The 26,188-nt window shown below is 43.5% G+C and overlaps 1 long non-coding RNA gene, 5 other non-coding genes and 1 pseudogene across 8 annotated transcripts; all 7 read left to right on the forward strand.

Moving 5' to 3' along the window:
- The first annotated feature begins 273 nt into the window (after positions 1–273).
- LOC110569204 (uncharacterized) lies at positions 274–11,910 on the forward strand. Of its 3 annotated transcripts, XR_010342136.1 has the most exons (4): positions 274–1,334; positions 3,189–6,991; positions 10,306–10,961; positions 11,433–11,910. It is a non-coding gene; the product is annotated as an uncharacterized LOC110569204 (long non-coding RNA). The 3 variants fall into 3 exon arrangements; XR_002479334.2 differs by having other exon boundaries at positions 10,306–11,910; XR_002479333.2 differs by lacking the exons at positions 10,306–10,961; positions 11,433–11,910 and having other exon boundaries at positions 274–409; positions 1,248–1,334; positions 3,189–9,471.
- On the forward strand, positions 747–818 carry LOC135274400 (small nucleolar RNA SNORD113/SNORD114 family). The gene has a single exon (XR_010342239.1). It is a non-coding gene; the product is annotated as a small nucleolar RNA SNORD113/SNORD114 family (small nucleolar RNA).
- Positions 1,820–1,889, forward strand: LOC135274418 (small nucleolar RNA SNORD113/SNORD114 family; annotated as a pseudogene).
- Positions 2,646–2,717, forward strand: LOC135274414 (small nucleolar RNA SNORD113/SNORD114 family). Its single transcript, XR_010342250.1, has one exon. It is a non-coding gene; the product is annotated as a small nucleolar RNA SNORD113/SNORD114 family (small nucleolar RNA).
- On the forward strand, positions 3,606–3,677 carry LOC135274404 (small nucleolar RNA SNORD113/SNORD114 family). Its single transcript, XR_010342242.1, has one exon. It is a non-coding gene; the product is annotated as a small nucleolar RNA SNORD113/SNORD114 family (small nucleolar RNA).
- Positions 5,005–5,076, forward strand: LOC135274431 (small nucleolar RNA SNORD113/SNORD114 family). The gene has a single exon (XR_010342261.1). It is a non-coding gene; the product is annotated as a small nucleolar RNA SNORD113/SNORD114 family (small nucleolar RNA).
- Positions 6,324–6,398, forward strand: LOC135274408 (small nucleolar RNA SNORD113/SNORD114 family). Its single transcript, XR_010342246.1, has one exon. It is a non-coding gene; the product is annotated as a small nucleolar RNA SNORD113/SNORD114 family (small nucleolar RNA).
- Positions 11,911–26,188: the final 14,278 nt, after the last annotated feature.

Below are 26,188 nucleotides of genomic sequence, written 5' to 3' on the forward strand. Positions count from 1 at the left end.
ATTCAAGCATTGTCCAATTATAAAACTAAGGGACAAGATAAGAAACATGATTAATGTATATGAAACAGTGACATCCACAAGAAATAAAGGCACATTCCTGTGGCTTCTTTGACTAATGACGGTAATGACCGAATAAAGTATAGGTAATGTCTGACTTCCAGGTCAGTGGCAATTTCAAAATTATTCGTTTTATTTTCAGAAAATAAATTAAATATACTCCAAATAATGATTGCATGAATGACTATTGACAGGTGAAAAGCAAATGTCAATACTGAAAATGTCTCAGTTTTGTTATTATCTTCTCTGGTCTGTATTCCTCAGAATGAACAGCTTGTGCTGTGTTGGGGATTCCTCCATGATCACGCGCCCTGTTTATACACCATGCTTGGAAAGGAGTGTGCAGACCAATGTGAGTAATAGTCAGAATTCCTGTGTTGGTTTGTGTGGTTTGCTAAAGAGGACTCAATGCGTCATGAAAAAGTGTATAATACAGTCAACGATGGCCATCTATGTCCCAGTGGTATTTATAGGAGTGATACGAAATATTTATTGATAATGCATATATGAAAGACTGAGAAGAACTAAACAGATGTATCTATGTTAGAATGATTCTGTATAAAGATAGAGAATATCAAGTGTGGGTTCTTAGTGTTTTGTGAATCACAGAGTTTAAAATTATTATTAGTGAATTAATAAATTAATCTAAAGGCAACATAGAAATGAATGGAGAAAAAGAGGGTCAATCCTGGATCGATGATGAGCACTGGTGGAGTATGAGTCACTTACGATGAATACGTGTCTGGAACTCTGAGGTCCATCACTGAAGTCTCTTCCCTCTGTTCCCAGTGATTCATAGACAGATGTCAAGAAGGTAGAATGAATTTTTTGTTCATGAGTTTTTATTTTATAATTGGTTCAATGAAAGAATAAAACATACATGGATAAACAAAATAAATAAGTTAAGCGTTGTCCGATTATAAGAATGTATGGTGAGGCAAGTACTATTAATATGTATTTAAATTGATGAAAGCCAAAAAGGAATCTTACATACCTAACCTTTTTGGCCAGTAATGAAGAGATAGTATAAGTTATATACCATATTCATGTTCTGGTTTAGCAGCAAGTTCAAAGTTGTTCATGCTTCAAATAATGATTGCCTAAATGTTTAACTAGTGATTGGTGAAAAGGAAAGATCAACCATGAAAATCACATTTTTGTTATTATTTTCTCTGCTCTGCACTCATCAGAATGGACGTACTTGTGATGATTTGAAGATGTGTCTGAGGTCACATGCTCTGTTTGCACCATGCTTAGGAAGGAGCATACAGATCAACGTAAGTAATGGTCAAAGCTGTTGTCTTGGTTTGAGTGGTTTGTTTAAGAGGAATCAATGCATTATAAGAAGGTATAATACATTACAGGAATATATTATATATATTTCTATAATGTAATGGATTATAAAAAGGTATACCTTTTCATACTATAAAAAGACATAAAACATTATAGGAATAGAATATATTATAGGAATGTATTTCTTATATAATATATTCCAATGTATTACAGGAATATAATGAAAGATGACCAAATCTATCCATATCACATATCCATAAAGATATGAAGTACTATATTAAAAATGCATATATGAAAAATGGAGAACAATTAATGAAAATATCTAACGTTATAACAATTCTTTGTAGGGATTAGGAATATCAAAGCTCTTAAGTTTTTAAAAACCAAAGATTTTAAAGTTATTATCAGTAAATTAATGAGTTAATTACTAGACAAAGTAAAAATGCATAGACAAAAATAGGAAGAATCTTGGATCGATGTTGACTACTGGTGACATGTAAGTCATATGACGAATATGTGTCTGGAACTCTGAGGTCCATCACAAAATCAGTTTCCTCTGTTTCACATGATTCTATAGGTATGATGTCAGGAATATAGACTCAGTTTGTTTTTGGTCTTTCTGTTTTAACATTTTTATTTTATTTTATAATTGGACCAATGAGAGAATCAATAAGCAAATATTTGAATAAATAAAGATGAATAAGGTTAAGCATTGTATGGGTCAGTGGCAAGTTCAAAATTGCTCATTTTCTTAAGAGAAAATGAAATAAACTTCAAATAATGATGGCCTAGATGACTCACTAAATAAAGGTGAATCATGAGCGAGAACATCCCATTGTATGCTCCGAACTCCCCTGTGCTTTGTGCTCTGCAGAATGGATGAACTGTGCACCCTGAAAAGTTCTTCCACGGTCACATGCTGTGCTTGCATCACGGTTAGGCTCAGCCAGACTGATGTGAGGAATAGTCAACATTTTCGACTTCATTCTGGGGCCTTATTAAGAGTACTCAGTGTATTATAAAAAGTGTATGACATTATCAAAGATATCCAATTACACCCCAGTGAAAGATAGGAAATGATATGAAGCATTGTATTGATGATGCACGTATAAAAACCTGAGGATTGTTCATTAAAGAGGTATATCAATGTTGGAATGGTTCAGTATACAAATTAGGAATATTAAAGTTATTCTTGGGATTTTTTTGACCCATAGAGACTTAAAATTACTATTAGTGAATTAATGAATCAATCAATAGACAAGGTAGAGATGAATGGAGAAAGAGATGAGCAGTCCTGGATCGATGATGACTGCTGGTGGCGTGTGGGTCATATGCGACGAATACGTGTCTAGAACTCTGAGGTCCATCACAGAACAAATCTAGCTCATTTTCTGTGTTTGAGATAATCCTTTAGACAGGCATCAGGAATAGAAGATGAATTTGGTTTTGGTCTTTGTGTTTACATGTTTTGATTCTGTTTTTATAATTGGCTAATATAAAAACCAATAAACATGTGTAAATAAGGATGAGTAGGGTTAATCGTTGTCCAGTTATAAAAAATATTTGGTGAGGCAAGAAACACTATTAATATGTATTGAGAATAGTGGAATCTGAAGAGAAGGAAATGTGCATGTCTGTCCCCTCTTTGGCTTGTGGTGATATAGACAGGATAATTATAGACAGTGTTCAAATTCTTGGTTAATTGTAAGTTTGAAATTGTTCGTTCTTTAAAGAGAAAATGAAGTAAGTATACCGCAGATAATGATAGCACAGATGACTGGTGGTAGGTGAGAAGCGAGGATTAACAGTTATCATCTTCTTTGCTCTGTACTCCTTAGAATGGACGTACTTGTTCTGATTTGAGGACTTCTTCATGATCACGTGTTCTGTTTGCACCATGCTTAGGAAGGAGCATGTGTACCAACGTGAGTAACGGTCAGATTTCTTGTATTTCTTTGGGTGGTTTATGGAAGAGTACTATAAAGACACATGTAATGTACCATATATACACATGTAATATAATCAAAGATGGTGAATTGTATCTAGTGAGAGATATAGGAGTCAAGAGAAGTATTACATTGGCAATTCACATATGAAAAACAGGATAATAATAATAAAACATATATTAATGTCAGAATGATTAGGAATATCTTTTTGGGGTTTTGTGAATCAAAATGTTTAAAGTTATTATTAGTAAACTAGTGAATTAATCCACAGACGATGTAGAAAATAATGGAGAAAAGAAGGGCCAATCCTGGATCGGTGATGACCACTGGTGGCGTATGAGTCCTAAACGATGAATATGTGTCTGGATCTCTGAGGTCCATCTCAAAAGATACCTAGTCCATTCCCTGTTTCAAATGATCCTGCAGACAGATGGCAAAAAATAGAAAGTATATGTGTTTGATTTTCATGTTCATGAATTTTATTTTATATTTATAATGAGATCAATGAGATAATCAATAAATATACAAATAAAGATGAATAAGGACTACCTGTAATCTCAGCACTTTGGGAGGCCAAGGCTGTTGGATCACTTGAGGTCAGGAGTTCAAGACCAACCTGGCCAACATGGTGAAACCCCATCTCTACTAAAAATGCAAAGATTAGCCAGGCGTGGTGGCATGCGCCTGTAATCCCAGCTACTTGGGTGGCTGAGGCATGTGAATTGCTTGAACCTGGGAGTCAAAAATCTGCTTGAACCCAGGAGGTTGCAGTGAACTGAGATCATGTCACTGCAGCTTGGGTGATAGAGCAAGATTCTGCCTCAAAAGAAAAAAAAAGATGAATGAAATTAAGCATTGTCCAATTATAAAAATATGTGGAAAGACAAAAAATGCTATTAATATATGCTGAAATTGGTAACAACTAAAGAGAAACCTTGAATACCTGTTACCTCTTTGAATGAGAAAGACAGTATAAATTATTGATCATATTCAAGTTCTGGGTCAGGGACAAGTCCAGAGTTTCACCATGTTGCCCAGGCTGGTCTTTAACTCCTGACCTCAAGTGATCCACTTCCCTTGGCCTCCCAAAGTGCTGGGATTACAGGCGTGAGCCACCACACCTGGCCAGTGGTTCATAAAAAATGAAATATACCTCAAATTAATGAATGTCTAAATGAGTATAAATGTTTCCATGTTCATTCATTTGAGGTGTATTTGAAAAGCAAGGATCAATGGAGAGAAGGTCTCGTTTTTGTTGTCATCTCTTCTGCTCTGTACTCAGAATGGAAGCACAGAAGCTGGTTTTCACTGGCTAAGAACTGTATGGTCCATCTCTGTGCTGGAAGCTACGGACCAATGTGAGTAATAGTCAAGGTTCTTGTCCCATCTTGGGTATTTTGTTTAAAGGTTTATAGTGTATTAAGAAAAAATATGACATATAATCCCATAAGGCCATGAGTAGCCCAGGGACAAGTATGGAATGGATGTGGCGTGTTATACTGATGGATGCTTGTATGAAGAGCATGTCCTGTGTTATTACGAAGGATAGTGATGGGATGTGGAACTGTGAGGATGAGTGTAGATACAGATTAAAGATATCGAGGCTCCTCTTGGGGTTTTGTGAGTGATAGCATTTAAAAGTTATTAATGGTGAATTAATGAAGTAATAAATAATGTAACAGTCAATGAAGAGCACCAGAGCTAATCCTGGTTTAATCATGACTCCTGGTAATGGATGGATCTTAGACAGTGAATACCTATCTGGAACTCTGAGGTCCATCAGAAGAGAAATACAGTTTTTTCCCCTTTTTGGAAGTGATCCTATAGACAGATGTCAGGAATATGCGAGGGTCGTGTTTTTGCTCTTTGTGAGCACAAGTTTTCGATCTATTATTATAATTGGATCGATGAAGGAACCACTGAACAAATACACAAATCAATTATGTTGGATGAGACTAAGCATTGTCCAATTATAAAAATAGTTTGTGAGGCAAGAAAAACTATGATATGGCCAGGCACTGTGGCTCGTACTCATAATCCCAGCACTGTGGGAGACCGAGGCAGGCGGATCACCTGAGGTTGGGAGTTTGAGACCAGCCTGGGCAACATGGTAAAACCCCATCTCTGGGGTTTGTAAAAATACAAAGTTAGCTGGGCGTGGTGGTGCGTGCCTGTGATCCCAGCTACTTGAGAGGCTGAGGCAGGAGAATTGCTTGAACCTGGGAGATGGAGGATGCAGTGAGCCAAGATCACACCACTGCACTTCAACCTGGGCAACAGAGTGAGAAGAAAACCTACGATATATATTGAAAATACCAATACCATTAGGGAATAAGTGGTATAACTTTTTATTTCTTTAGTTAGGGATGTTGTAGACAGTGGTAAATAATAATGAATGTTTATGTTTGTGTCAGTGGCGTGACTGATATTGTCTGGCTACGTAGAGTAAGTAAAATAAATTGTCCCAAATTAGCTAGATGACTGAAGAAATGGAAGAATGAATGCAAAGAATAATGCAGATAATGTCTTAGTCTTTTCTGGTCATCTCTGGTGCTCTGTATTCCGCAGAATAAACGCACTCAGCTGATCTTATCATTCCTTTTTCACGGTAAGCTCTGTGGTTGCATCTGTGTGTAATATGGTGTATGGAGACCAGTGTGAGTGATAGTCAATGTTCTTGGTTTCAGTGTTTTTTAAAAAAGATATTTGTGGCAGTATTAAGAAGTACTAAATATAATCATTGAAGATAAACTTTGGCCCATTGGTAAAAATGGAATTAATATAAAGCATTATGTTTTTTAATGCATATATATAACATTGGATTTAATTAATGAAAACATTGAATTTAATTAATGAAAGAGGTATACTGCTGTTAGTAATAATGACATAGACAGATATTAGAGCTATTTAAGGATTTTACTCTCAAGTTTTTATGGCTCTTAGGTAATTATCTTATTGTTAGTGATGAACTGGTAAATTAATCAATAAAAACACATAGACATGAATCAAGAAAATGAGGTCCAAGCTTGAACCAGCGATGACAGCTGGTGGTGTTTGAGTCATGGATGATGAATATTAAGAGTCTGGAACTCTGAGATTCAATATAATAGAAATCTAATTTATTCCTCTGTTGAAAAAAATCCGTTAGATAGATATTAGAGATATCAAGAGTTATTTGCTTCCAATTTTACGGTTCATGAATTGTGACTATATTAATATCAATGAATCAATGAAAGAATCACACAAAGATTTAAATGATTAAACATGAAGAGAGAGAGGCATATTCTAATTGTTAACATATGTGGCAAGGAAAGAAATACTATTAATTAATTTGGAATGGGTAATAAATGGGCCCGTGGTTTTAACTCTCTGGCTAAGAATCGTATAACAATTGATAGAGCAGTAACACTGGTTAGTAGTTCTCAACGGCTATGTGATTTTCAGCAGTTCTCAGGTCAGCTGGGTCAATTGTAAGTCCAGAACTTATTTTATTAAGGGGAAAATAAGCAAATATTAACATAAATCAATAAATACCAACTGACAGAGCAAATGGAAGGCAGAATGAAAGAACTAATGATCGAAAGTCTCAAATTGTGTCTTCTGCTCTTCCTTGGAATCCTCAGAACAGTCACTCCCTGCACTGATCCTGCCATGGCCACTGCACTAGGGTCGTTTTAAGGAACATACAGACAAATGTGAGTAATCGTCAAAGTGCTTGTCTTTGTTTGGGCCATTTAAGAGTGATCAATGCAGCCGGGCGCGGTGGCTCACGCCTGTAATCCCAGCACTTTAGGAGGCCGAGGCGGGCAGATCACAAGGTCAAGAGATCGAGACCATCCTGGCCAATGTGGTGAAACCCCATCTCTACTAAAAAAATACAAAAATTAGCTGGGCATGGTGTCACAAGCCTGTAGTTCCAGTTACTCAGGAGGCTGAGGCAGGAGAATTGCTTGAATCCAGGAGGCGGAGGTGGCAGTGAGCCAAGATCGCATACTGCACTCCAGCCTGGCGCCTGGCGATAAAGCAAGACTCTGTCTCAAAAAAAAAAAAAAAAAAAAAAAAAAAAGAGTGGTCAATGCATTATTAATAAGTAGAAAATATAATCAAAGAAGACTAACCATGGCCCAAAAATGAACATGGAGATGATATGAAGCATTATGTTGAGTAACGCATATTTGAAACAATGAAGTCAGTTCAAGAAACAAGTCTCATTTCTGTAGGAACTGATCTACAGATAGACAGCAGGATTATTACAGCTCTCATCCTATTTGTTCTGGTTCATTTCTATTTCTTTATTATGAATTAGTAAATTAATAAATAAATGAAACAGACAAAATCTAAATGAAGAAAAAGATTGATAGTCTGTGGCTTGGTCCAGAGATGATGACTCGTGAGTATGAGTCAAGGATGATGAATAATAGAAGTCAGGAAGTTTAACCTCCAATATAAAATAAACCTAGTCTATTGCTTAGTTGGAAATGATCCTGTAGACAGTAGTTAAAAATATTCAGTTATCAGCTGGGCGAGGTGGCTCAAACCTGTAATCCCAGCACTTTGGGAGGTCAAGGCAGGTGGATCACAAGGTCAGGAGTTTGAGACCAGCCTGACCAACATGGTGAAACCCCGTCTCTACTAAAAATACAAAAATTAGCTGGGAGTGGTGGCAAGTGCCTGTAATCCCAGCTACTTGGGACGCTGAGGCAGGAGAATTGCTTGAACCCGGGAGGTAGAGGTTGCAGTAGCCGAGATCGCACCATTGCACTCCAGCCTGGGCAACAAAGTGAGACCTTGTCTCAAGAAAAAAAAGAAAATTCAGTTCTTGTGCTTTTGTGATTCATGGATAATGATTATGTTATTACAAGTGAATTAATGCATGCAGAACTCAAGTAAAAGAAATAAGTGAATAAAAACATGGCCACACCTGGACCAACTATAACACGTGTACTGAAGCAAGTCACAGTACTGATCTATTGCTCAGGAAGTGGGACTCGTGTTGGTTTTTTAATCTATCAGAATGAGGAACATGTAGACAAATGTGTGAGTTGTCCATGTTTATGTTGAGTTGTCTTTGGTTTCCTGGTTGTTTGCTTTATCCCTAAAAAGGAATGCTGTTTATATAAATAAAAGACTAATTTTAAAGAGGGCCAGTGGCAAGAATTTGTTTTATAACAAGAGCTATTGTTCTCACTAAATTCCATTACAAAGTGATGTCATGTGCTATTACTTTGGTAATGAGCAACTGTGCATGTGCTATGATTATCCATGTTATAGTCTAGATCATGTACAAGGATACTGATTTTATCTTAATAATGAACAAATGCATAAGTTAATAATAATCAGTTAGCTAAAAGGATAAAGCAAGGGCCAGTAGCAAACATGTCTGGAAATAAGGGTTGTGATGTAACTGGTTTCTGAGAGTGTCTTCTTCTTAAGGCAAATATTCTGGCTCTTACAAGTTTTTGTATAAGGAGGATATACATAGATGCACATTATCAGACATGTTCTGGGTTTCTGAGAGTTTACACATTGTTCTGTTTCTTTACAAAGAATGAATAATTGGCCAAACTGGCTTGTGAATGGATGAATTAAGTGGTATCAAGCACTGTTCATTGGTATGAAATTGCTTTGAAACGAGTGTTTAGATGAATCTAATTCTGCATATGGGAAGTCCAAAGATTTAGGTTGTTGAGTGCATTTGTGGAGGCATTGAAGCTGACGTGTTTTGTAGAGAGCTCTCATTCTTGATTCAGGTGGTGGGTTCAAAGGCATCAATCTATTTTATTTTGTTTATTTTATTTTATTTTATTTTATTCCGGGGTACACGTGCAGGATGTGCATGCTTGTTACACAGGTAAGTGTGTGCCATGGTGGTTTGCTGCACCTGTCAACGCATCACCTAGGTATTAAGCCCGGCGTGCGTTAGCAGTTTTTCCTGATGCTCTCCCCACACTCCCTTGACAGGTGCCAGTGTGTGTTGTTCCCCTCCCTGCATCCATGTGTTCTCTTTGTTCAGGTCCCACTTAGAAGTGAGAACATGCGGTGTTTGGTTTTCTGGTCCTGCATTAGTTTGCTGAGGATAATGGCTTCCGGTTCCACCCATGTCCCTGCAAAGGACATGTTCTTATCCCTGTGATGGCTGCGTAGTATTCCATAGTGTGTATGTATCACACTTTCTTTATCCAGTCTGTCATTGATGGACATTTGGGTTGATCCCATGTCTTTGCTATTGTGAATAGTGCTGCGGTGAACATATGTGTGCATGTGTCTTTATAACAGAATGATTTACATTCCTTTGGGTACATTCCCAGTAATGGGATTGCTGGGTCCAATGGTATTTCTGCTTCTAAATCTTTGAGGAATCACCACATTGTCTTCCACAGTGGTTGAACTAATTTATTTACATTTCCACCAACAGTGTAAAAGTGTTCTTATTTCTGTGCAACCTTGTCAGCATCTGTTTCTTCTTGACTTTTTAATAATCACCGTTCTGACGTGTGAGATGGTATCTCACTGTGGTTTTGATTTGCATTTTTCTGATCATCAATGATGTTGAGCTTTTCTTCTTGTTTGTTGGCCGCATGTATGTCTTCTTTTGAGAAGTGTCTGTTCATGTCCTTTGCCCACTTTTTAATGGGGTTGTTTGTTTTCTTCTTGTAAATTTGCTTAAGTTCCTTGTAGATTCTGGATGTTAGACCTTTGTCAGATAAATAGATCTGTAGGTTGTCCATTCACTCTGATGATAGTTTCTTTTGCTATACAGAAACTCTTTAATTAGATTCCATATGTCAATTTTTGCTTTTGTTGCAATTGGAAAGACATCCATTTTAAATGCAAAATTAATAATTAGTGTGACAAAGAAGAGGGACTTTTTTAGCCAATTGTAAAAAGAACATGACCCAATTTTAAAAAATTAATCTAAACTTGCTAACCTTGCATTCATTAGAGTATTAGAGCACAGTTAAAATTTAGGATGTTTCATTCTTTTTACCATTTGCTTTCTACCCTCCAGAAATGATTATCGTTGGTAAAGACCATGGCGGGTAAGTCTCTGGGAAAGGAGGCTGCAGACCTATACAAGTAATGCACCATGTTCTTGTCCTTGGGTGGGGTGGGGTGTTTAGTCATAGGTATTCATTGTAGTATAAAAGAATGAATAAATGACTACATCTATACACAAAATTAAAGAAGATCAGGGATGAGAATATGTTACACGCAAATAAGAACATCTGTGGAATTATATATTTTTAATATCCCAAAACACTGGGTTTTATGAATTAAATTAATAAGTCAGGAGTATTTCTTTTTTGCTTGAGGATCATATAGACAAAGAATGGTAATAGTCAATGTTTCTGCCGTGGGAGAGTGGCGAGTTCGAGTTTGTCTACTTTGTTAAGAGAAACAAATAAATAATTTCACAAATTTATCAATACCTAATTATAAATAGCTAAGCAAATCAAAGAGGGAAACATAGGATCAATTGAGACAACTTTTGATATTTCCACTCCTTTTTTGGTAAGAGATACTCCTGCATAGTTTGTGTATAAATTTTTAAAGGTATAAAATAATGCATATTTATTTTTCCTTTTTTTTGCCATCTGCTTTCAACTCCATAGAATGAACACACTCAAGCCAACAATGATTCTGTAATGATGAAGATGGTTCCGTGTGAGTAACGATGCAAGTTCTTGTCATTGTCGGGGTGGTCTGCTTAGGGTATTTAGTGTATGATTAAAAAAATGCAGAATATAATCAATGAAGGCTATGTAAGGACCAATGATAAGACTGTATTGTAAATCAGGGTTCATGGCGACTACAGTTTTGCACAACAGAGGGCTTTTTAAAAGAGGAGCTCTACATTTTTAGCTCTGTGGGTATGGAATATGGAGTCAGATGTGTGTAACTCTCATAGTTTTATGTTGGGTGGTTCATTTAAGGGTATTCCTAATAGTATTAAAATGAATAATACGTTAATTAATAAGATGGAGCTCCATTCAAGAGCTGGAGATAAGAATGTGGAATAAATCATTGTTTGTGATCAATTTCTGCGATGGTTACTTCCTGTTCACGAAATGGAAACCTAAATCTAGGTCTTTTCATTTGGTAATATCCTTTTTCCTTTGGTAATATCATCTACAGGATGGATAGACCAGAGCTGATTTAATTATTCCCTGTGATGAGGAACTTTAGCCCTCTGAGTAAGGAGAATGTCTTGCAATGTAAGTAATGAAGTTCTTGGCTTGGGTTGTTAGTTCACGATTGCAACTGTCATTTGAAAAGATAATTAAATTTTAAAAGGCCATGCATAGGCCTATGATGAGAATGTGTATGAACTGAAATTAATCCAATTTAGCACAAACTCAGTATGAGAAAAAAAACTTAGCTTTTCCATTCATTTTCAATAGTTAAATGTCACATGGTATGTTTGTCTTGTTGATTATTAAAGACTCTCCTCTTGATAAAGGCTGTTACTCATTTGTGGAGTCAGTATTCTAGTTGCTAATTAAGATGGTGGTTCCTTCTTGTTCATCGTGATGTCTAAAAGTTGTTCAAATTAAATGTAGAGGGGCCATGTCTGGGCTAGTGATTTGAATGGAATGCATCTGAATGAAAATTATGATCAATCATTTTGTGAACAACTGAGGTCCATTGCAAAAAAAAAAAAGAAAGAACTAGTATGTAAACCTTTGTGGGAATAATGATGTCAGGAAAATTTGAGAATGTAGTAGTGGAGCTTGAGAGGGTTCACAGATACTAATTTTATCTGATTAGCGGATAAGTGAATGGATCAACAAACAAGTATATTCATGAGTAAAGAAAAAACGGTTAAGGCGTGGACCGATCCTGAGGGTATGTTGTAAAGCAAGAAATATAATTAATTCAGTTCTGAAATACCTTGGTCCGTCAAGAAAAAGAAAACAGATTAAATTTGCCACCACTTTGCGTAAGAAGCATCTAGATAGAGACATTTAATAGTCAATGTTCTGTTCTTAGTTTGCTGTGGGTTCCTGGATGTTTGATTCATTAAGACAAAAGAAGTTAAAATTAAACAAACACGTGGTTAACTAAATAAATAAGTGCCAATTATGAACCAATGATAAGGGTATTTCATTATTTTCTGTATCTGCTTTGTACCCGCATAGAATGGACGTAACTTGGCTGTTTTAATAATTATCTGAAGGATGAAGATCTTGACTGTTACCCATGTGGCCAAGGAGTGTGTAGAACAGGGCGAGTCAGATTAAGGTTTTATTCTTAGTTTGGCCTTTTTGTTACAGATGATGATGATTTATTATTTTAAAAGAAGAAATGATTTCATGCAATCATTAAATCCAAAAAGACCATGTCTGAACCAATGATAAGAATGTACCTGCCAAGTGTCATGGATAACTCATTTTGCAAAATGAGATCCATTTAAAAAGAGGCTTGGTTTGCTACCTCTTAGATTAAGGAGCTTATAGACAGATTCTAGCCTTCGCCAAAGATCTTGTTCTTGAGTTAGTTGTGGTTCTCTTGAGTTTTATTCTTTTGTTACAAATAATAAATAGTTAAACAAATACAAAGTATTTATGCTAGTAAAATTACAATGGCCACTTGTGACCAATTGGGAGATTATATTATAAAACAAAGATTTGTTTAACTTGGGTTAACTGTTTTACCACTGTTTGAGGAGATAATGGAAAGATTTAAATAATAGTCAATTTCTCCCCTCTTCCTTGGGAGTAAATTCTTTGTTGTTGACTTTGTTTTTGAAAATGAGTAACTAACATGAACAACAAAAAAACTAGAATGGCCAAGAATATTTAAATGATAACATTTCATGAAGCAAGAATTATGATCAACACAATTTTGCTTCTCTGAAATCCATTTAACAGAAAAGATTCAGTCTGTTGTTTCTGTCTATAATGAGGTCAGACACAGGTGTTAAAATGTTCAGTGTTCTTGCTTTTGTATTTTGGTTCATGGAAAATAAATCTATGAAAAAGTAAATTAGAAGAGGGCAAATAATGAATCAGTGATTAAAATGTGTTTTGAAACAAAGATTATAAGTATTTCAGTTCTGCACTATGAACTTTTATGAAATGAAAGCTTAATCTTTTATATCTTTATTTTAATAGTATATAGTACCATTCTGCATGTACTATGGATATATTTTAGACATTTTTGCATGCTACTTACATTGATTTTTTTTCATTATCTCAGTTACAAATTCTAGTGAGTTGATTTATTTGGAAGTGGTGGTGGGAGACCTCTATACCCCATATTTTACTATTTTCTGGCAGCTAATATCTAAGCGAGTACTAAAATAACAAATATTAAGGTGTTAATTTCAGCTCAACATTTATGATGCTGATTCTTGTCAGACCTCATGTCAGGAGTGGCATGTATATATGACTTTAGTCTAGTTCCACTCACCAAGTGGCTCTGTGAGATTAGATGGAGACCTTCTTCTTCTCCTCCTTCTTCTTCTCCTCCACCTCCTCCTCCTCCTCCTTCTTCTTATTATTATGTTGAGATGGAGTCTTGCTCTGTCACCAGGCTGGAGTGCAGTGGCGTGATCTTGGCTCACTGCAACCTCTGCCTCCCGGGTTCAAGCAATTCTCCTGCCTCAGCCTCCTGAGTAGCTGGGACTACAGGCGCACCACCACCACGCCCAGCTGATTTTTGTATTTTTTTTCAGTAGAGATGGGGTTTCACCGTGTTGGCCAGGATGATCTCGATCTCTTGACCTCGTGATCCGCCTGCCTCAGCCTCCCAAAGTGCTGGGATTACAGGTGTAAGCCTCTGTGCCTGGCCCGAGACCCACTTATAAATTTGGCCATTCAATAGAATAGGGCAGGTAGATGGGCTCTCTGTGAGATTAGGTGGAGACCCACTTATAAATAGAGCAATTTCATAAAATAGGGCAGGTAGATGGGCTTTCTAGAAGCACAGAAGGTGTGCCTTCAGCTCAATCTTAGTGTCAGGTGAGTTGTGGAAGAGATGGCTCCTGAGCCAGTGACAGACTCCCTAGTCTGTAGCTCCACAAAGCTGGGGACCACACTCCTCGCCTTCACTGCTCTGCCCCTTGTGCCTGACATGGAGAGCACATGCAGTAATCACCTGTTGAATGAATAGGTGAATACATGGTGAATAAAAGAATGGAGGAGTGAAGCAGTACATGAACAAGTTAGTCTTGGAGTGAACAAGGAATGAATAAATGAAGTAATGAGAATGTGAAGGAGTACACAAATGGGTGAATGGATCAACAATGGGTCCATAAATAACTGAATCAGTGATTAGTGCATAAATGCATGGTGAGTTAATGAGAGGATGAGCTCACGTGTAAGTAAAAATGTCACAAAGTGAATGAGTGGATGATGAAAGACTAAGTCAGTGAGTGAATGAATGGAAGATAGTAGGTCAAGGAGTCAAGAAATGAAAGACCAATGTGTAAATGGGTGAGTGAATCATTGGATCTGTGGATGCCTGAATGAATTTATGAATTAACAGATAAATGAAAGTCAATTAGTAATGAGGAAATAAATGAGTGGGTGAGCCCATGTATGAATCAGTCAATGAGTTAATGACTCAATGAAGACCCAAATGAATGAATTAATAAGTCTAGAATTGAGTGAGTTTACAAATGAATACATTAAAGAAAGAGGAAACAACTGAACAAATTAACTGGGTAAATAAATGAGTCAGCGAATGAAACAAATTACTGAGTGAATAAATAGAGGGATAGCCGAGTGATGGATATATTACAGTTAATGAATAAAAAAGTGAATTAGTGAATGAGTATGTAATCAAGGAATAAATTGGCTATGGGAATGAGTAAGTGAATAAGTGAATGAGTCAATAAATTAGTGAATTAGCTTATTCAAGTGTGAGGCAGTGAATGAGTGAACTCATGCTAGGACTCTTCCCTGACTGTTCCACAGAGAGTAGTCATGCCCCAGCTTCACACCGTGGCATAAATAACTCAATCAGAGCACCCACCCTCCATCGTGGGTGTTTGTTTACATGTCATCATTAAACTGATGTGCCGCAGGGGCAAGGAACTGGGTCAAATTATTCTCTGTATCCCTGGTGCCTGCCAGCTCTGTGCCTCGGAAGCGCCCAGTAAATTGTTGCTGAGTGAATGAACGAATAACTAAAAATACACATGCTTATTTGGAACCAGGACGGCCTGTCTGAGAATGGCCTGGGAGCTATTCTTTGGGGAGGTGTGCTGTGTGTCAGATGGTTTGTGGCATCCTCCTACACGAGTCCAGATTCTGCCTTGAGTCCTGCTTCCTGTGTCCAGTGCCAGACAGTGAGACAGGATACTGGCAGTTCGGACTGCCCTGGACATTGGCCCATCCTTGGGCAATGCTGGCTTGGCATGGTGGAATGGAAGCCCCAGGTCTTCCCGAAAGCTGCCCTTGCCTCTGCCAAGACAGGAGATCAAAAATAACCCAGTCTTGTTTTTATGCCTCCAGTGAGTGGGCGCACTCCATGCCTTTCCAAGCAAACCACCTTCCTCCGTGGTGTGGCTGTGGGACTGTGGCTAGGAGCAGCCCTTAACTTTCAGCCTCAGCTTCGTCTGGTAGATGAGAATAACAATACCTGCCTGCCTGAGTGGATGTGTCGTTTCCCAGGAGCTTATTTAATATGTGTCACACACGCAGCATGGTACTTGGGTGGAAGTAGATGCCTCAGAAACGTTACTTGCCAACTTTCTTCATCCTCACCCAAAGTAGCTATATTTTATGATTTCAAATGCATTAATTTAAAAGCTCTCAAATGGATGTGATACTCAAATTCCCCTCTTCCGGAAGATTGGAGAGTTCAACTAAGTTCTAGGAAGAATGCCGGTCTGGACGGTATTCCAGGCCAGTCCCGACCTTCAAGACGGCATGGCATGCTCTTCTACCAGGAAACACACAACCAGAAAAGTGAGTTGACAACACCCACGCTCTGTGTAGGACACATGCACAAGACCCACCCTTCACCCCTCTGTCCTTCCCTCCCTTCTCCATTCCACAAATAGGTATTCAGGGCCCCCTGTACGCCTCACACTGACCATTTCTCTTCTCCTCTTGTCTTGCCTGGCTCCTGACCCTGGATTTCATCTCTCACTGCTGTTCTCACGTTCTTCCTTTGAACTTGGCAATGGGTTCTTGGTCATCAGGTGTGGATACCGCCCTCTCCTTCGTGAGGACTTGATATGGGCCTGCTACGTCAGGGCACATCATGTAGACTCCCCTTTCTTAATTTTGGGCACCTGGGACCCCTATTCTGACTCTTCTAGGTCCGCCGTTTTCCATCTGGGTGAGCTCCAGCCCCTTATAGGAGGAGCTTTGACTGTGCTGGTGGCAGGGCGACCTTTGAGCCGGGGTTGGGCAGCAGCGTCAGTATAGACGGCTTCAGGTTAGACCCTGAGATTCGCCTGGTGCCAGCAAGCTGATACAGGAGACAGGAGTTAGGTTGTCACTGGCACCCCCCGCCCCTGCCCACAGAATTCCTTGGTTAATGAGGCAAAACAGCCTTACAGCATTCAGCAACTTACAGTTATTCTAGTTTTCACATCCCTCCCACTGGCCACTCAGCCTGTGCTGGGCCTGACACAATTGTCACCCCCCCAACCCCTTCACAGCCCCCTGCCCTCCCCCTTAGCTTCCCACAGTCCTCTGTTCACATCTGTCCCTTCCCACTCCTCCATACTGACGCCAGAGCCACATCACACCATCCGCTATGCGCTTCTGAGGACAAGGTCTTTTTATGCCATTATGGCCCACCAGAAGGTCTAGATATCAGGAAACGTTACGTCAGTTAGCTGTTCATCCAGCCGTTCATTTATTCAAAAAGTATTGGGTTCTTTCTATGTGCCACAGGCTGGGTGATAAACAGCAAGAAGACAGACAGATACTACCTCTGCCCCTATCGAGCTCCAAGTCTTGGGCGAGAGATTTTAATCAAATGTTTCTGGCAAAAGTATTTAATTACACTCGTGATAGGTGCTATGAAGCCAAGGCCCTGGGCGCTGTCATTAGCTGGGCCAGCTGAGCTGGTCCTGACGCTCACAGGAAGGTCCCCTTGCTTCTCTCCCTGGCTTTGAGGAGAGCCTGGGAGGACAGCACTCTAGCCATGGTCAGAGATGGCCAGTGGCTTTGGCTCCCTGGGCTCAGGTCCATGGGGTGTTTGGACATCTAAGAGGAAAGAGAAGTGACTGGACCTGGGGGGGTTTATGCTTGGCTGTCGCTTGAGTTCTACTTGATGATGATCTGGGTGGTTGTGAGCTTTGAACCCTGCTCTTCACTCAAGCACCACACGTGTTAACAAAGTCTCTGCTGAGTGTCAGGGTTTGGTCTTCCCTGGTTGACGTTCAAGTATTTCTCTTCGATGTTTTGCCAAATGACAAACTAAAGGTAGACTGAAATATGAGTTGACCTTTTCTTTTTCCTCCACTGCTTTTCACTCTGAGTTTCTTAAAGTGGTTGCCTGAGAAACAGTGATATCCCGCAGGCAGCCGGGCTGTCAGGCAAGCGCCGTTCCAAGCATCATCCCTGCTGCCTCCTTCCGCCTTTGCCGTTCAGTCTCCACCAAAGCGCCCATCCCTCCTCTGCGCATCCTCGGTGAGCCCGCGAGTCCCCACTTCTCATCTGAGCCACCACCATGCGGTGCAGGCTTCCCTCATCTTGGGCTGGTCTTTCTGCCCCCACCTCCACTCTGTTCTCTTCGGGGAGGTGGGGTTGGAGCCGTCTCTCTAGAATGCATGCCCCGGAGTCCCTGCTCCTGAGAGCCTGCTGGTGGCTCCCATCGGCCCCGGACAGAGCCCCAGCTCACTGGCCTCCTGCCACACCTCCCATCGGCCCCGGGATAGAGCCCCAGCTCACTGGCCTCCTGCCACACCTCCCATCGGCCCCGGGACGGAGCCCCAGCTCACTGGCCTCCTGCCACACCTCCCATCGGCCCCAGGATAGAGCCCCAGCTCACTGGCCTCCTGCCACACCTCCCACTACATGCTCCCTGGCCTCGTGTGCTGCCTTGCAGAGCCTCCCCGGGTCTCCGGGTGTGCGTATCTCTGTGCCTTTGCCCCTGGCCCTCTCCATGGCCACCCTCACACTGCTCCACAGATGCAAGACTTCACTTGCTTCCCTCCCCAAGGTGGGCTATGTCGCTCCGCACTCTGAATGTTAGATGGCCATGAATTTGACCTTTATCCATAACCTCTGTTGCTTGGTCATGATTTGTTTAGGTGTCTGCTTCCCTACTCAGGGCTTCAGCTCCCTGGCTGTAGGTGCTCTGTCCTGGGCACCTCAGACTCCTCACTGACCAGTACAGAACTCAGTGCAGAGGGACTGATCAGTAAGAATGCTAGTTGAATGAAAGAATGAGTGAAGGCACAAAAGAAGAATTGTACAGTCATATGGGGCACAAATTATATCCCTGGCAGAGAACTGGGGTCCCTGGTACGGGGGAATAGCACCTCCTCCTCCAGCCAACTCCACTTTGCCCTCCGCCTGCGACTCATTAAGAGATATGTAACCTTAATCCTTGAAATTGCCTGGGACGGCGCATGTGTTCACTCAATGGCATGAATGTGGGGATCTGATTCCTTTCTTAAATAAATCTCACTCCCCCAGGAAGCTTGGACAGGATGTGGGCAATCGAACGAGAGCTTGAAACTGAACGTTTTGCAAAAGGCCCCTTTCGAAATTTGAAACCCCATGGCCACTGGCCAGAGCTGAGTCTGGCTTGTGGGGGTCGCTGGGGCCTCCTCTCAAAGAAGGGAAGGGAAGATTGAAAATAAACCTAGGCTGATGGTTTGCGAGACAGAATTCTGAGGTTTGGTTTTGATTCTCTGATGAAACTTGTGAGCTCGGCCATCCTCTTTAGCTCCTCTACCGAGCCGTTGGCTGAAGGCTCCAACCCTCCCAAGGCCAGAAGGGAGCTTGATTTGGTCCTGAAATGGATGGGACAAGTGTGCAGGCACTCGGTGGGATGGGAGCTTTGGCCCAGGCTGGGAGGCGAGGGAACTCAGGGCCAGGGCCAGTGCAATCCTGCTTGGAGGGTGGAGCGGTTGGCGGCTGACACTCCTCCCAGGGAGTAGGCGCTGGGTGGACCCTGACAGGGTGAGAATGGAAGGAAAGTTATATCATGCTTTTGTGTCCCAGGCAGAGCCAACAGTTCCCCTTCCATCCGGGCAATGTCCTGGGCGGGTGATGTCACTTCCTCACTGTGCAGACAAGGAAACTGAGGCCCGGGGCCCATCACATCCACACTCAGGACCCAGGTAGCTCTGACTCAATGTTCAGTGCTCTCTGCAGGCATCCTGGCATTTGCCATGCAGAGCAGTGACCGAGGATCACAGATGCAGTGGGCTGGGGGATGGCAGAAAACAAAGGGTTAGGGTGCCTGGATGCCAGGTTCTCAGTGCTGGTGTCCTCACAACTGGCTGTCCCCTGCCCCTGCTGTCCTCCGTGGGTGGACACTACCTGGACCAGCCCCTGGGACAGGAGGATTCAAGGTGTCTTATTCTCTTCTGATTTCTTTTTTCTGTTCTCTGCCAGGAAAGATACCGGTTTCTGTCTTCCCTTGGTTAAGTTGCCAGAACCATGTAAATTTCGTGTCCCTCCGCTGTAAAAGGGAAGTACATTTCATTTGTTTATTCTGTAAACTCTTGGTGTGTGCTGTGGCCATGCACTGATGGCAAGTGCATGTGCGTGTCCCCTGCCCCGGTGGAGTGCGTGCACAGTCTGCCAGCCAGAGACCGCGCCGGCAGAACTCGGGCTCACTCCCGGTCCGAGGTGAGCATCACCCTCTGCTCGCATGAAGGCATCTCACAAAACGCCAAATGTCCCGCAGCCCCGCACATAGAAGGAGTCACTCTCCATGTGGGGTGAGCCACGCTTGTCTGTGGCATTCACATGTCCCCTCCACCTGCTTCTCCGGCCTGAAGGGGACCGCAGTGTCCTCCAGTGACCTTCATGAAGAGACATTTCCTCCCTGTCTTCATTGGAGCCTTTAGCCGGAGCCAGTGACAGCCCAGCTCAGGCTGTTTCCCATCTGCGAAATGGGAGAGGGAGGATGGCAAGAATCCCTTGCCCTCACCGAACTGGCCCCTAGAGAGAGGAAAGCTGTCTCCACTCTGATGCCCATTCACCTTCACACCCCATTCACCCCACCCCGTCCCCATTCACCCCACCCCGTCCCCATTCACCCCACCCCGTCCCCATTCACCCCACCCTGTCCCCATTCACCTCCCCCCCATTCACTTCCATCCCCATTCACCTCCACACCCCATTCTCCTCCACACCCCATTTACCTCCATACCCCATTCACCCCACCCCATCCCCATTCACCTCCACTCCCCCATTCACTTCCACCCCCCCATTCACCTCCACACCCCATTCACCTCTACACCCCATTCACCTCCACACCCCGTTCACCTCCACCCCGTCCCCATTCACCTCCACCCCCTCATTCGCCTCCACCCCGTCCCCATTCACCTCCACCCCGTCCCCATTCACCTCCACCCCGTCCCCATTCACCTCCACCCCCTCATTCGCCTCCACCCCGTCCCCATTCACCTCCACCCCATCCCCATTCACCTCCACCCCGTCCCCATTCACCTCCACCCCCTCATTCGCCTCCACCCCGTCCCCATTCACCTCCACCCCGTCCCCATTCACCTCCACCCCGTCCCCATTCAACTCCACCCCGTCCGCATTCACCTCCACCCCCTCATTCGCCTCCACCCCATCCCCATTCGCCTCCGCCCCGTCCCCATTTGCCTCCACCCCATCCGCGTTCACCTCCACCCCATCTGCATTCACATCCACACCCCATTCACCTCCACACCCCATTCACCTACACCCCATCCCCATTCAGCTCCACTCCCCCATTCACTTCCACCCCCCATTCACCTCCACACCCCATTCACCTCCACCCCATCCCCATTCACCTCCACCCCCTCATTCGCCTCCGCCCCGTCCCCATTCGCCTCCGCCCCGTCCCCATTCGCCTCCGCCCCGTCCCCATTCGCCTCCACCCCGTCTGCATTCGCCTCTACCCCGTCCATCAGAGCTCCTGATGCTCATTGTAATTTTGGGGCCATTTGGTGATATGTTCTTTGTCCTTGGATTTGAGGCTTCTCCTACCAGCAAGTATTTTTCAACACGGTAAAATAAAAGACAGCCCTGCTCCTGCGGCAGGCCCAGACCCCGTCCCGACAGATGCTTCTGGTACTGGCAGCAGTCGGTGACCCCAGCTAGCCCCTGCCAGCCGGCGCTGCTGGCTGCCGCCCAGAGGGGACAAAGACTGACCTGGGCACACGTTTCCCTGCTGTAGCATCCCTTGCCCCAGCTGCCCCCGCACTGCCCCCCGCCCCCGTGCTGCTGGGCTCCTGGCCTCATTTATTGATGGACTCTCCTGTGAGGTTCTCAGGGGAACCCCAGGCCAGAGTTCAGACTTCGTAAAGGGCTGCTTAACTGAATCCCTCTGTCCTGGGGTTCCCGGTCCTCTGTGACCCTGGCCTCTCGCCCCTCTCATTCACGCCCAGCTGTCCTATACATTCCCTTTGCCTCGCCCCCCCCAACGCCCTGCTCTCTGCAAAACCCCACTGCTTGGCAGGCCACAAATCCAAAGATTTAATGCCCCAGTTGGCCCAGCTGTTTATTCAGCTGTGGGTGCTCATCAGAGTTGGAGAAGCCATATTGGAGAGGAGAGTTCCCAAAGGGGGACCCCTCTAAAGCCATGGATTTGGGTGCCAAGGACCACCCGGGGCCTCTGGTCCCATGCTGCTGCATTAAAGACCTCCTGGCTTCTCCTCCCAGGCTTCCTCCTTGCCATCCTTTCTCGGGGACTGTGGCTGTGTGGCCTGGGTTTGGATTTGTACCGTGAGGAACAGGAGACAGAGTAGGGTGTGTGACAAAGGCTGGGATGAGCAGGAAAACCAAGCCTTGCTAGGGAATTGAGCTTTAAGAAATGAGATTTGTGAGGGCCAGGTATGGTGGCTCATGCCTATAATCTCAGCACTTTGGGACACCCAGGTGGGAAGATGGTTTGAGGCCAAGAGACCAACCTGGACAACATAGCAAGACCCCGTCTCTACAAAAGCTGAAAAGATGAGCTGGGTGTGGTGGTGCATGCCTGTGGTCCCAGCTACTCAGGAGGCTGAGGTGGGAGGGTCTCTGGGGCCCTTGGATGCCCACGCCCCCACTTTTCTAGCATGGCTTTGTGTCCCTGCACTGCAGCCTGGGTGACAGAGCAAGGTCCTATCTCTAAGAAAAGAAAAAGAAAAAAAAAATGAGGCTTGTGAGCTGGAAGCGAGGGAGGCAGAGGTCCTTCCAGTTCCGCAGCCCACCCCTGCAGGCCCCCGGGAGCTGTCCCTCCCTCCCTGCTTCCCGGACATGGGGGAGTCTGTGCTGCCACACCGGCCACTTTGCTGAAGCCTCCCAGTGTTGCAGGGGGCGTCACTGGCTTTCTTTGCAGAGAAAGAAACTGAGGCTCAGATGAGTGCAGACAGCCCAGGCCTGCATCAAGTCTGGGGTGCAGCTCACGTCCCCACACCTGCCTCCAGTGCTGCTCACCGTACCTGGGACGCACGGGCAGGGCTTCAAAGCAGAAGCTGGCAGCGGCTCTGACCCCAGAGGCTGGTTGCCTTGTCTCCATCTGTGAGCCTGGGTCAGGGCCTCTTGCACGTGAGAGGTTTCCATCCTGAGCGCACCGGAGCACATGTTCATGGTTTGCTCATCAGGACAAAAGAGCTTACCAAACTTTCCTGGCCGAGTTAACCAATTTGGTAATTTTTCACAAAGCCCTGCAGCAAAGCATCTGGAAAACTCCTGTCCTGCTCCAGACAGTCACCCTGAACAGCTTGTTTCCAAATTCACACAACATGTGGGCTGCAGAGCTCAGAGCCGTGCTCCTGGCCCAGCCAGCAGGATGCCCTCTTCCTTCTCTGGCGTGGGCGCAGGGGCTGCTCTCAGCTGCCCAGGCTTGCCCTCAACCCTAGAGCTTTGACTTTGGTACCCACTCACTTGCCTCCAAGTTCCTGCTTCCACGACCTCAGGGACAGTCCCCATTGGGGGCTCATCTGTCACTAATACCAGCCCATTTTTTTCCCAGCAAGGACAGCCTGGCTGAGTCAGTTCCTGGGCCGAGATTGGTGTGGAAGGAACTCTACTGCTATGAGCAAGGCAGTGGCCATGCAAAGCACAGCTCCCGAATCCAGGATCGGGGCATAGCCAGTGGCTATCAGAGCCTCAGAAGGAAGAGCCAGCGGGAAACACCAGGCCCACAGGGCTGTATGGGACATTGACCCGGCACAGGGAGGAGAACAAGTGGACATAAGTGACAGTTACTCTTCTCGTTGTGGGTTGGAGGGTGGGCTTATGCATGGACACTGAATCCTTAACAAGCTAAATGAAGATACTAAAATAGAGCCCTCACGGACTCATGTTGATTGGTGTCGGAATAAAGACTGTAGTTAGTCTGGTTGTGTGTATTTTTGAATTTGAGGACAGTGATAGTCACAATAACAACGGCGGTGACTTGACTGTTGTAACCCTCAACGCATTGCTCTACTTGGTCAAACCTCTATGCACCCCCCACCCCCATGCTCCTTTATCTCAATGAATGGCCTCAGTAATCCTGAAACCAAGGTCGGCTGCATCTTCTTCCTCCCCTGCACCGTCCAGGAGCAATCTGTCACCAAGTCCCATCAGCATGGCGCCCTGCGTGTCTCTCCTCCTCGCTTCCTTCCAGTTGCCCCCTGGCTGGTCAGCCCCCATCCTCCCTCTCTGGCTTAGCTGGATGCCCTCATCCTGCTTGCTTGCCTCATCTCTGGTGGCATCCTATGGGTGACGTGCCCACTTACCCGGCGCCACTTAAACCCCTCTGTGAGCGCAGCTCGTGGTACACGAAGCCACTCTATCCCATCGGTCCTGTGTCCTTTCCTTTTCCTCTCTTGCTCCAGCCTTACTTGTAATTCCTCAATTCACACCTCCCATCATGTCTATCAGTCTCGAGATCTCCCGACACCCCCAGCCCTTCTCCAGACCCATTCAAGTGACCCATTCATCACTCCCCATGTGCTGTTCCATAGCTGTGCATTTCACATTGACTTCCATGCACCCGGAGGGCAGGAGCCAGCCCCGACCCAGCTTGCCATTCCCAGAGTACCCTCTCAGTGAATGTGGCCAGGTCCTCCTGCCCGCAGCCTGTGAAGGTGCAGTGGCTGAGCCAGGCTTCCAGAGGACGATGGTGATGGGCTCAGCATGTGTGTTGCTGGGTGAGTTCTGCTTTTCCTGGTTCCGCTCTGAAATACTTGTGTACCTGCGACTGAGGGCCAAACTCGGACTAGAGGATAGGCAATCAAAGACGGGCTTTGTGACAGGCTGGAGCGCTTGTGATGGCCTCAGAGAGGGGCCGGAATGCATGTGCTTCTCACCAAGAACATTAGCAAGCAGAGGCTGGGTCACTGCTCACAGCTGCTTCTCTGCGTGGGCAGGGCTGGCTAGAGAAGCCCTTTATCTCTGGTCCCACCTAAGTGGAGGGAGGCGTGTTGACTTTGCAGCTGACCAGATGCCAGCTTGAGATGGGGCTCAGGGTGACGTTCACACTCCTGCCCGAAGGCTCTTTTAAAAATTATGTAGCTAACTGCATTCTATTAATTCATTACTGTAATGGAGAGTGCGATAAGCGGGGATCACGTACGTTTTCCCCATAAAACAACCTAAGCTAATGGCTAACATTTATTGCACGTAATTTTAAAAAATATTTTTCCCATTAAAAAAGGAATACGTGTTTATTATAAAAAGCTTGAAAAATATGGAAATATTAAACAAGTGTAAGGGCAAGAATCTCCCTAGTTCCCCCACTGAGAGATCACCATTGCGGACGTATTGGTGGCCAGCCTCTGCCTTCTGTTTTCTTCTATAAATTAGGTGTGTATGTGGCTGTACGTGCTTAATTGAGTTCATCATTGCCATCCTGTCTTTTATTTCCACTAATTACATATCCTGAACATTTCCTATGCCATTAAGTAATTTCTTATCTTGTGCTTTTTAATGGTTACATAGGATTCTAGCAAATGGCTATACTGTAATTAATTTAATTGGTTTGCTTTTATTGAGTATTTAGATCCATTTAGAAGTTGGATTCTGTAAGTTGGGGCAGACATCTGTTTATTCATTGTCACGTACATGTCTGATTCATCTTCTGCAGTTCATTCTAAATGTGAAATGTCGTGTCAAAAGCTGTGAACGTTTTATGGCCAAATTGCCCTCTTAACGTTTGTATCAACTTACGTTCTCAGAATTAGTTTAAGAAGTACCTGTTTCTCTGGTAATGATCAAGATTGATTACCTTTGTCAATTTGTCAAAACACAGCATTTCGCTCTTTTCATTGGCAATTGTTTTATTACCTGTGATAAAGAACATTTCCCCCTATCTTTTTTGGTTATCTGTATCTGAATTGCCAGTTCAGGTTCTTTTCATTTTTCATTTAGTTTTTATTTTGGTCAAAGTCATGCATATGCATTGTTTAAGAGTCAAAAGAGTTCTACAGGATCCTTGCAGAGCATCAGGATCAGGCCTCCAGCCCTCCCAGCTCCATCCTAATTTCTGCTTAGTGGAACCAATAGTTTCTAACTCCTTTCACTGATTCTCTTGATATTTACGTCTGTATATCTAAGTCGCATTGTTTTTCTCTTCTACTTCTTGATTTTCTTTTTCTTTTTTGAGGCTCAGGCATTATCTTGACTTTGCGACTGTAGAAGATGAGGATTTGACTCCTTGGTCTCACTGCCCCCACCTTTCTTCTTCCTGTGCACCATCCTCAATATGTTTAGTACATAGTTTGGGTTTGATCCAAATTCAGAGTTCACTCTTTTATGAGAGTGTAAGCACTGCTGAAATCTGAG

The sequence above is a fragment of the Aotus nancymaae genome, unplaced genomic scaffold, assembly GCF_030222135.1.
Source record: "Aotus nancymaae isolate 86718 unplaced genomic scaffold, 86718_ANA_hifiasm-v0.15.2.pri h1tg000011l, whole genome shotgun sequence".
Classification (NCBI taxonomy): domain Eukaryota; kingdom Metazoa; phylum Chordata; class Mammalia; order Primates; family Aotidae; genus Aotus; species Aotus nancymaae.